Consider the following 11767-nt stretch of genomic DNA (forward strand, 5'->3'; position numbering starts at 1 on the left):
TGCCCATCTCTTGCCCCAGACCTAAAACCAGCCATTTCTCCAAGAAGCCTTGATTTATTTAAGTGCATATGGTATTGTGAGACTTCAATCTGGTGCTGCGGATGCTCGTTGCTACTCTACTATGAGGTTAATCATTGTTTTAGTCCTTTCAGTTACAAAGACCTAAGAAGCTGGCGCGAGAGGCATGAGAATTTATACACAGCCAGTTCTATTTTAATGCTACTTTTGAGAACGCTGATTTTTCTACAGCCATACCACTCTGAATGCACCCGATCTTGTCTGAAAACGTTGACTTGTTCAAGCACAGTTGGTATATTAGGGGACAAGTGGCGCATAACACAAGTTGTGTGTTTGGCTATGGGTGATTTTATATAGGAGAAATATTAGGTGAATGCAGAAAACTGCATCATGCCAAACCAAGCCATGTAAGCATACATAAAACAGTGAAACAATTAGGAATGATCTTCTTCAAAATCAAAGAGAAGGAACAATCTATATACAAAGGCCTTAAACAGAAACTGCCAGGTTATTCAGACATGGCATTTTTTACTGTTGTCAGTGTGGCTGGTTTGGCGCTTTCAAACACCCTGCGTTTGTTTCAGGGCTGCAGGGCCCTCCGTGGGGTGGGTTGGAGGCCGTGACCCACCTGGGGAGGGCAGGGCAGGCTGGAAGGTGCGCCTGGGGGCAAGAGGGCACTTTCCAATTGTGACGAAACCCAGGATGGTCCCTGTGTACACAGGCTGGGTGGGCTCAGGGGCTGAGCCAGCGAGAAGCAGGGGAGAATGACCTGCACTGCTGCAGACAGGTGCCCGCCGGGTGGTGGGACTCAGCTGAGCCTTGGGTGCGTCACCTCACTCAACCTTAACAATTGCTCCACCTGCCCCCATTCTACAGTCGGGGAAACTGAGGGGTGGAGGGCTGCAGTTTCCAGAGTTTCCAGCCCAGGGACAAAGCTGCAAGTGCAGATGAGAAAGCAGCAAAAGAACTTCCAGCAATGACACGGAAGTTAACTGAAGAAGAAGGATAGATATTGCATAAAGTGTTCAATTTTGATGAAACAGGTTGTCTATTAACAAGTGCATGCCTCAAAGGGTCACTATCTCAAAGGCAGAAAAACATAACCCAGATCTAAGCCTACAAAAGATCAGGTAACTCTGGTGTTCAGCACCGATTCCCGACAGAGGACAATGAGCCACACCCCTCCACATCAGATGTGACGACTTTCCGTCCGATTTCAGACACGTCTTCTTCCACCCCTCCACCACAACTGACAAGCTGCGGTCCTTCCAGTGACCCCTTCCACAAGCAAACTTCAGGACTTTTTCAAATGAGTTGCCACAATTATTGTATTTATATATTTCCTAACCATGTATATTACTGTTACCTTTTTGCTAGATTTCTGTCCTTTTTAAAATTTGTCACTGATGAAGTTTTTGAGTGTTGTGCCCTTAACCTCATTTTTACTATAAGCCTGATGGTTTTTCATTGTGCGATTTTGCACGCCGAGGCCATTAGGAACATATATATTCTAGCAGAACTGAACACACATACACACCTCATGAATTCGTACTGACACTTCCAATTTAATTTCAGAGCTATATGGTTTTTGCTCAACCTAATGTACAGTACCTGTACTTCCTTTCTTCCTGGGTTTCAAAGACATAGAAGATAATACCCGTAGACTATTTAATTACTCGTTTGCCATTTCATAATAACATAATCTCAGAATAACAATACAAATACTCCCACCACTTGTATAATTAAAACCCTCCCAGAGGGGAGCCCTGACCGTTCACTTTCAAGAGCTAACAGGGTAAGGTAAAGACTGCTCTGGTCTCTTCAGAACTCATGACAACCCTGCTTTGTACTCACCACTATTGTATTGGTGTAATGGTTAATTTTATGCGTCAACTTGATTGGGCTAAAAGGATGCCCATATAGCTGGCGAAACATTGTTTTTGACTGTGTTTGTAAGGGTGTTTATGGAAGAGACTAGCACTTGAATCGGTCTGAGTCAAGAAGACATATCCTCACCAGTGTGGGTGGGCAGCATTCAACCCAAATAGAAAAAAAGAGTGGAGGAAGGATGAGTCCTCTCTCTCTTCTTAAGCTGAGACATCATCATCTGCTGCCCTTGGACATGGGAGCTCCTGGTTCTTGGGCCTTTGCACTCTGGGACCTACAGCAGTGGACTCCCCAGTTCTCAGGCATTTGGCCTTGGACTAGGAGTCACACCATCATCTTCCCTGGGTCTAAAGCTTGCAGATGGCATACTGTGGGACTTCTAGACCTTCATAATCATGTGAGCCAATTGCTATAATATTGCTATAATTGCCAATTGCTATAATAAATCTTCTCTTATATCTTTCCCTCCCTCCTTCTCTCTCCCCCTCTTTCCCTCTCTGCCCCTTTCCCCTTCCTCTCTCCACCTCTCTCCTTCAGTTCTGTTTCTCTGTCTAATACAATTGGGTAAAATCACTCCTAGGTTCAACTACTGTCCTCATGGTGCCCTGCTGTGCTTCCCAGTTGTCTATTTTGGGATTGTGCTATTCTCAAATCCATCAGATTCCCTCTCCCTCTCTCAGCTTCTTCTGGCACATGTGCCGATACCTTGCAGATCTCGAAGCTATTGGTGGTTTGCCACATCTGCTTGTATTTTGTGGTTTGTGAGGATATTTTGTTACTTAATCTTGTAAATATTGTTCAAATCTTTTGCTATCTAGTTGCTCCATTTTTATGTGGGAATTCTGGTGGATTTAAAAAAATATGCCACTGTCATTGCTGTCCTCCCAGAATCCCTCCCCAATAACCATTTTTTCATAGTTTGTCTTTGAATATGAATATTGATTTTTTTATATTCAGATGTTTTCAATTTTTATTAGTCAGATCTATTTGATCTTCCTTCATTGTTTTCATGTTTACAAAGCCCTTTGGCATATAGATAAAGATCCTCCTACAGTTCCTAGTGATGTTAGAAGTATCATTATATATATCTTATCCATCTCATCCATTTGGAAATTATTTCGTAAAATACTATGGGAGGAATATCTAAGTTAATTCTTCTTTCCTTAAATAGTAAATTTTCCCAACTCCACTTATTAAATTTGTAATTCCTCCTTTATTATAGGTCAATTTTAAATATCAAACTCTATATCTAGATTATCTCTTCTTTATATGTCCATTTTTGCAATTGTGCCACAACATTTATTTCAGCATGATAGTATATTTTAATATCTAGGGCATGTCCCTCCTCACTATTTTTTTTTTAATCTTAGTTGTTTTTACCCATATTATTTCTTAATGAACTCCAGCAGAGGGAAAGTCCAAAGTCATTTTAGAGGGGTACCCTTTTGGTTCCCTAACAATTTTTTAATTTAAAACATAAATACATCTACTTGTTTAGCCTCTTCCAAATAGTGTGTAACTTTCCAAGAGGTGCTGTCCATGGTTGTATCTAAGGATAGGCTGAGATAACTCATGACAGCTTATTCAAAGCTGGACAAATAAGTTTGGGAGAAGATTCAAGTCTTGACATTAGACTTGCTCAGCCAGATGATGGGAGAGTGATTGAGTTTAGGGACACCATCTACAAGTCAGGGTTCAACCAGGAAGACAAGATGTCTTATGCAAAGAGACTTAGCCTTTCCAGCTGTGATTCAGGAAAATGCTCAGCATTGACAGGTCCAAGATATAGAATCAGTTCCATCCACAGATAACAAGAACACAACACCAAACTGTTGTTCAGAGAAAATGTTTCTTAAAACCAGTAACATACATTTTCAAGATAGCTGGTTGGAGATAGGACAGTGATATGAAGCCATGAAACAGAACAAAACTAATGGAATTACAGAGAACACAGATCCATGATCTTGATCTCTCAAGTTGCTGAAATCGTCCAACTCACACAGCCATAAGTAGGCAGTAGCAATACAACATATTTGCATCCTGGAGTTAATTTTTTTTCTACACAGGGCTTTCAGCCTTGACCTTGTAAGGTAAGGCTGACAGTTTATGCATATCTTCTGTAGTCTTCCTGAGACAAAAACAAAATGAATATGTCTAATAAATGGAATATAAATACTCCCATCTTGTAAATAAACTTGGAAAAATATTCTGGAATATCTCATAAAGTATCAACCTAGAGCCTCAGGTGAGATTCAATAGATTTTATTTTATGTGCAGCCTGTTGTTTAAAGGGATACAAGGAGTCAAATAGTAAAACTCAGCCTTCAGGGAGACACAGAGATACTAAACAGGAACAGGCAGCTCATGTCTGTCGGCAGTGAATCCTCCAGTGGCCCTGGCCCATTAATCTTTTTTGTATTTTCTGTTTTCAGCAGTCAGAACCTTCAATGCACCTGCAAGAAAACATATTCACTAGTTTCATTAACTCATTCAAATTCAAAGCTTCAAGAACCTTAAGGATGACCACTTCCATCCCCCTCATTTTCTAGGCCTAGCCAGGAGGCCCACAGTCCTGGAGGGGCAAAGGGACTTGCCCAGGACACTTGTCACAGGAAAGGCAGAATCTGCTAGGTCATTGCTGTAAAATGGCAGCTGTACTCACAGATTTCACATTCTTCTCATTTTGCAGATGGACAAAATAAAGCCAGCAATAGGGAGACCATGTGGCCGAATTACCAAAAGAGGTTCTGGGAATCCTACTGCTAAGAAAAGCATCAGGCTGGAAGGACCAGAGCTTATACGAGGTTGCTTTTGTGTAAACTGCCCATAAATGCGCTCTCAGAGGGTGCAGTGCTCTAAGCAGCCACAAACAGAACAAGTAATCCGTGTATTTTAATTACTATAGAAAACAATAAGCGATTTTAAGTTAGGAGAGCTGCCATAACACCATAACTAAAGTCAATACGTTGCTTAGTAGATAAATTAATTGATATTTAAATAATAGAAATGACTATCAATTATAAAACATTACGACAAATTACTTGCTGCACAAACAGCTTCTTTTGCTATTATTAATAATAGCAGCTACTGGTTTGCTGCAATTGTAAGGCACAATTTTCCTTTGGATGAACAGCACAGCAGGGCCACAATGCAAAAGCCAAGGTCCCACTCGCTCGGGGAAAGATCACCTGGTGCCCTTCCCCATTCTCCTGGTGCTTCAGAAGCAGCTTCTCAGCCTCTGTTCTCTGCTGTCAGAGAAACCTAAGAGAATCAACCGTTTAGTGTTTTCCCATTATGGATAAAACTGGCTTTGGTATTAAAATCAAATATCCAGGAAAACACCTGAGGCAACATTTTCTGTTTCTGAGCACGGCTTGCTCCGATGAAATCACTCCACCTTGTGTGATCAGTGCGGCAACGCTGGGAGGCATATCTTGCAGGTGGCAGATGACAGGGAGTAATGTGATATATTAGGAGTCCTGAGTCTGTGCTTTAGAAGAGCAGGGTTCAAGTCCCTATTCTTTAATAATCTCAATGTGGAATTGGGGACAAGTTATTTAACAAATTTGAGATTTCATTCTCCCTCTTATAAAAGGTAGCCTGTGCTCCTGGCCATTTATTTCACAGAAAAATGGGTGGGGATTGCTGTTGGTGTTTAAACCCTAAATAGGACAGATGATAGACGAGGACAGACTTTGCTCTCCTTTTCTCATTTAAAATGAGTTATCGTTAACTCTCGGGCTGATTATGATTGGGTCAACCATTTATCCTGTGTGGACAGGGCCCCAGGAATAAAGGTCCAGGTTTTGGGTGTGCTTCACCTTCCTGTCCCCTCCGAATGACACACACAAAGTCAGCTGCTGCCAAATTAGCAAAGTTGGCATTTACCGAGCACTCCCGGTGGCCAGCACCATCCTTAGCCGAGGCATGGATTTCTCGCTCAGTCCTCTCAGACTGAACCGGCTCTGTGAGGTAGGCCCCCTTTCTACAGATAAAGACACTGAAACAGCAAAAGGTCAAAAGATCTAGCAAATGACAGAGCCAGGATATCAACCCAGGAGGACTCTTAACCACCCTGCTAAACTGTCAAACATACAGTCGTCATTCTTAGGCCGGGCTTCTCTCCCGAGCCCCTGCCTCATTTCCTGCCTCCGTAGCCTGGTTCTGACAGCTAGGAAGGCAATTGTCTTACATCAAAGGAACCTTCCAAGCAGAAGCCAGCTCAGACTCCACTTCCTCCAAGAAGCCCTCCAAGGTGCTCCCACAGCAGCCTGGGCTCACCGTATCCTGGCTCTCAGCTCAATCACTTCACAAGACTACAAGCTTCTGGAGGACAGGAACAATTCATTGCCGGGTCCCTAGTCCCTTACTTAGACTCTGCCACTAGTAGGTAATGTTTGTGTAACAAGTCTTCTCTCTCTCTCTCCAATGACCTTTGGGCCCCAGAAGTCCCTGAATGCATCTCTAGAACTCCTGGGCCTGCAATCTCTTCCATCTGGCCAAGGCCCTTCCTACACCTCTCCTCAAAGATGGCTACAGGGAGCAGGGACAGGAGGGAATGGCTGCCCCACTCTAATCCTCCTGGGTTTGTCTCTGCTGTGATGTGGGGTTTCCAGTGCCTCTTTACCCATCACCGTGTACACCCTTCTCCCCCAGAACACTTGCAATCTTCCCTAGACCCTTCCTCCATGGGGCTGGGTACAGTCGGCAGCAGATAACGTCCAAGAGAGTGAAAAGACCCTGGTCTCTGCTCAGCTGACTGCTACCTGCCGCCTGTGAGCTACCCTCACCCCACGAACCACACCACCCTCTTAAAAGGTGACTGCAATAAAACAGGGAATAAAAAGCAGAAAGCCCATATTCTTTGGCTGATCAGTCTTTGTAATAAATACTACAAGGTGGAACAGAAATAAATTTATGAACTATCTCAGCTGCAATTTCTTGATTTCAAAGTAATCCAATCGTGGGGAAATGTCAGTTCCAATTGAAGAGGAAAACAAACTTCAAGTGTCTGGTGTTTCCCCAACCTGAGCAGTCGCTGAGGTAATAAATGTGGTAATTGTTTGAGAGCTCCAGAAAGTCCTGTGCTGGGCTCAGTGGCCACGTGTGTTTACAGGAGCCTGTGCAAACCCTTCACTCCTCAACAGCTCACGTTCTCACCATTCCCGGCATTCCTCCTGCCCACCAGGGAAAGGGATTGGTATTTGAGCCACTGCCGGCCTGCAGAATTCACACTCCAGAACACAAGGGGAAAGAGCCCAGCATGGACCCCGATGGCAGAAGCCAGGCTGATCCATCAGAGCCGCCAGGGCATTCAGGAGGTTCACTGGATCAATGGGAAGTGAGAGACGGTGCCCAGCCCAGGCGTGGCAGGCGTGGCCTCTCATGGACTCTCCAGGGGCAAGGCCTCTGGGTAGCGCGGCCTGGATGATGACCGTGGTGACCTGCTGCAGGAAAGGGACGCTGTGCTGCAAGGTGTGGCTCACCCAGAGGGACTGGGACAGGACAGGGACTCCAAGTGCCCTGGATCTTGCTTTTATTTGCTTTCTGGACATCTCGGTAAATCACTGTCTCATCCTGTGGCTAGGGCTTTATGGGCTCATCTGCTGTGGGGATTGTCTGAAATTTCTTGGGCCAAGATCTGTTTCTTTTTTCCTTTGTTTTTAAATTAGGTAAATTCCTTGTGGTCCCTTATAAATTCTTTGCCTCTTCCCAGCTTCCCACAGAACTGACCATGCCTTCTCTTTTAGAGCACTACTTCTGTGCAACCAGGATGCTACTCTCCCTGGGCTTTTCTCCTTCCCTTGGTGGCTCTCTCTGGTCCTCTTGGAGGACTGTTGCTTTTATCCTTGAATGCTGGCCTCCTTCAGAGTGCTATTTTCCACATTCTTCTAGTTCTACACACACACTCCAAACACCCTCCTTCCCTCCATGATAGGACTAGGTCACCCTCCTGTGCTTAGGAGCATTCTCTTGTTCCTTGTTCTTGCCCCTGTAATAGCACTTACCCATCCATATTGTAATTACCTAAGGGGAGGGACGATATCTTCATCCTAGTGCTTAGCCACTATGCCAGGGTCCTTGTAGGCACTCAATCAATAACTTTTAGTGGTTGGATAAAGGGTACCACATGGGAATTTGCCCATGAATACAAAGTTTAATGCCTTAGTCTTTCTTTTTTACATAGAATTAGATAAACTTCAGGTATAAACCAAAAGTAGTCTGGTCCAGTTGATGAGATAAACGTTCAGATTTGAACATAACATTTGCCTTATTCTGAATGGAGATCTACTTATTAATATTAATGCATTAAAACATTTAAAAGTATTATAAATAACAGCTCATTTTATGTGTCAGACATTACTTAGTTGCTGACTCAAAATCCATTCCCTACTTCTTTTAATGGAACCCCAATTCTGCCTGGGGTGCAGTGTGCCTGCCCTCAGGAGAAGATTCCAGATGGGTCCAGGCCAAGCGTGGGATCCCATTCCCCATGCCAGGGTGGGCCTGCGGCCTGACTGGCCAGTGAGATCTGAGGTGAAGCCCACTGGCTACTCCAGGGAAGTGTTCCTCCCTGATAAAAGAATGAGCAGCAGGAGGAAAAAGGGTGCTCCTCCCTATCCCCTTCTTGGTGCTTAAGAAGATGTTTTGTGAGGACATGATTTAGTGAATGTGGCAGCCATCTTACCACCATGAGGGGAGACAATACTGAACTACTGAGGAAGTCAGAGCAGAACAGCAGGTAGCGCCCAGGTCTCTAATGCACCCAAGCTGCTCTCCCCATGCTAGAACCACCTGCCTCTAAGTTTTCTGTAAAAAATAATTAAATGCTTTTATTGCTTAAGCCACTATTATATGTTTGTTTATTATTTGTAGCTGAAATAATTCCTGGCACAAATGACTTTGAAATTTACCTTTGAATACCCCAAATTTGTTATTAGTAAATATCAGAAACTTTAGTCTATCATTTAGCATAGTTTTCTTAAGGCCTGAAATGTTTCTGCAGCTGGCTTATTGACATAGCGGCTGATATGCTGGAGAGTGGGACTCTTTGGCATGAGGGTTCTGCTGCCCGCTTCGTTTGTTAGCCAGGGCTCCAACCCTTGCTTCTTTCTCAGTACGTTCCTTGACTCCTCAAAGGAACTGGCAGGAGTGGAACTAAGACCTCTTTACCTGTTTTCTGAGACTTGTCCTGGGAATGATTCACCAGTGTGGTAGGGAGAATGGCAAACGGCCTCTCAAAGATGCCCATGTCTAATCCCCAGAACCTGTGAATATTTTGCTTTACATGGCAAAAGGGACTTACGGTGTGACTAAGGACCAGAGATGGGGAGACTATCCGGAGCCCAATATAATTACAAAGGTCCTTAAAAGTGGAAGGGAAAACAGAGCTTGAGAGGGAGCTGTGACTACGGAGGTGGTCAGAGACGCAGCGTGGTTGGCTTTGAAGGTGGGGGAAGCGGCATGGCCCCAGGACTGGAGGCAGCTTCTAGAAGCTGGAACAGCAAGGGAGGGATTTTCCTCTAAAGCCTTCAAAAAGGGACACAGCTCTGCCAACTCCTTGATTTTAGCCCAGTGAGGCCCATTTCAAACTTCTGGCCTCTAAAACTATAAGATACTAAATTTGTGTTGTTTAAGCTGCTAAATTTTTGATAGTTTGTTATAATAGTGGAGGAAACTAAAACAACGAGAGGGCGTAACTGACTGCAAAACTGAGCACTGCTGATTTGGGCAAGTATCGGGGTGCTGCCTGCATGAGGGAGCAGCCATAAAACCAACTGGAGCCAAAGCTTGAGGGGCCGGGCTCAATACTGGAATAGACTTTGGAAACTGTCAATGAAAAGGTAGTTTTCATCAAGGGACAAGAAAACTCAAGGATAGGAAAGACTCAGCACAAGCGCAGGCTGGCTTAGTTCTAAAGGTTCTAAAGGTTTCCTTTAACACTCTGGAAACCAGGACATCCTCCTCTGCTGACTTTCTTCCCATTCCTCCTTCCATCTCTTTTCCCCTTGCTAATGCCGGTGGGAGTGCCCAGCGTGTCTCTCCTACATCCTGTGAGCAGTGCTGTGTGTGGTTAGGAAGAACCTGAGTCCAGGGTCCAGGGCAGAGAGTGAGCCCTGACTCCGGCCCACTGGAAAGTTGTCAGACTTTTCTTTTATCAGCAGCAGCAAATGATAGGGCACCCATTCAACAAATGTGAATTAATTACCAGCTCACTGCATGGTGCTAGATGCTGGGGGTACAGTGTTGAACAAAATAGATATGGTCCCCATCTTCTGCCCTAAATTCTTGTAGGGAAGTAGATGTTAAACCAAAAGACAACACTTAAACATATAGCAACACTCACAATGAGTGTGACAGAGGAAAATAGGATACTAAGAATAAGAGGTGACTAATATAGGTTGGAGGGTGAAGGGAGGTGTTTCTTAGGAAATGATATGTAAATTAAGAATTGAAAGGTAGGTAGGAATTTACCAAAGAAGTGCTAGGGGAAGAAGCTCTAGGCCCCAAAACAGCATGTGCAAAGGCCCTGAGGAAGGAAGGGAGGGGCAGTTTGCTGTGGCAGTTCTGTAGTTTGGAACAGCAGTCCCCAACCTTTTTGACACCAGGGACCATTTTCATGGAAGATAATTTTTTCATGGACTGAGGTGTGGGGGATGGTTTTGGGATGATTCAAGCACATTTATTGTGCACTTTATTTCTATTATTATTACATTGTAATATATAATGAAGTAATTATACAACTCATCATAGGTTGGGGATCCCTGGTTGAGAAGGGGTGAGCAGGGCATGAGAAGGTGTAGTGCATTTTAAGAGGCTTAGGTGGTTTCAGGCAAAGGTTCTGATTTTCACCTGTCAAGCTTTCTATGACATTAACTATGGCTGCCATTTATTGAAGAAAAAACCAGTCCAGAATAAGGCTCAGGCCACCAAGCTCGATGGTGCCCTGCAGCCGGTCCTCTCTTTAGATGGTGAACAGTGGGCCAGGGGTGAGGGGAGCCAGTACAACTTGTATCATATCCTGGCTGAGTTTTTTTGCTATAATCTCTAGAGATTTCCAAAATTAGGGTCATTACCTATATGGGGAGCCTGCAATGCAAATCCAATGAGAGGCAGCAATAGGCCAATGAAGGCCGGAGACCTGGCAATCGAATGAAACGAACAGCCCTGTTACAGGTAGAGGACAGTGCCATGCCACGTGCTGCATGGAGCAGGAACAGAGGAAAATTCGGAATTTGTACTGTGTTCTACAAAGGCAAATACAATTTAAATATATATTTATATATCCATTATCTACCTATCTATTCTATCTATTAATATCTATCTAGCTATGTGGCAAGGGGGAGAGAAAAATAGGATTTAGATACCTTGGAAAGGCAACGTGCTCTTCTTATGTGGCCCAGTTGATCAAGGTTTCTCTGGTTCTCAGTCACTGAAGGGTCAGGAGATGAGCCTCCAAAGCCACTATGGCACCATGCCCTTTGGAATGGCAGAGCGACGCGTATTCGGCCAAACTGAGGCGAAATGGTAAGATAGACGGATAATGCAAAAGAAAAAAAAATTGTCCTTTTATATGTAATAAAATATAAACATGTATATATACTTAAAACTTTGTTACTTACACAAATATGTAAAGTTAATTTATTCATGTAAAAATCATTCCTTGAAAACCTGACAGGTGCCAGGAACTATTCCGTGGATAGACCTGATTTTTCTGATTCTTGGATGTTTGGAAAACATAGGTGGTCTCTGAATTTCACTTGACTCCAAACTTTGTGATACTTCTGGAAAGTACCTGTCCAACTAATTGGCAGACCATCACCCTCAGAATCAAATTTAATGGGTTTTTCAATCTGGGAGC

At 43.9% G+C, this 11767-nt stretch overlaps 1 long non-coding RNA gene across 1 annotated transcript; it reads right to left on the reverse strand.

Annotated features, from left to right (window-relative positions):
- Nucleotides 1–4187: 4187 nt before the first annotated feature.
- Nucleotides 4188–11767, reverse strand: LOC142871373 (uncharacterized). Its single transcript, XR_012919622.1, has 3 exons — nucleotides 11529–11767; nucleotides 11274–11420; nucleotides 4188–4358 (listed from the first exon to the last, which is right to left on the reverse strand). It is a non-coding gene; the product is annotated as an uncharacterized LOC142871373 (long non-coding RNA).

Source organism: Microcebus murinus, chromosome 6 (assembly GCF_040939455.1).
Source record: "Microcebus murinus isolate Inina chromosome 6, M.murinus_Inina_mat1.0, whole genome shotgun sequence".
In the NCBI taxonomy this organism is placed as follows: Eukaryota; Metazoa; Chordata; class Mammalia; order Primates; family Cheirogaleidae; genus Microcebus; species Microcebus murinus.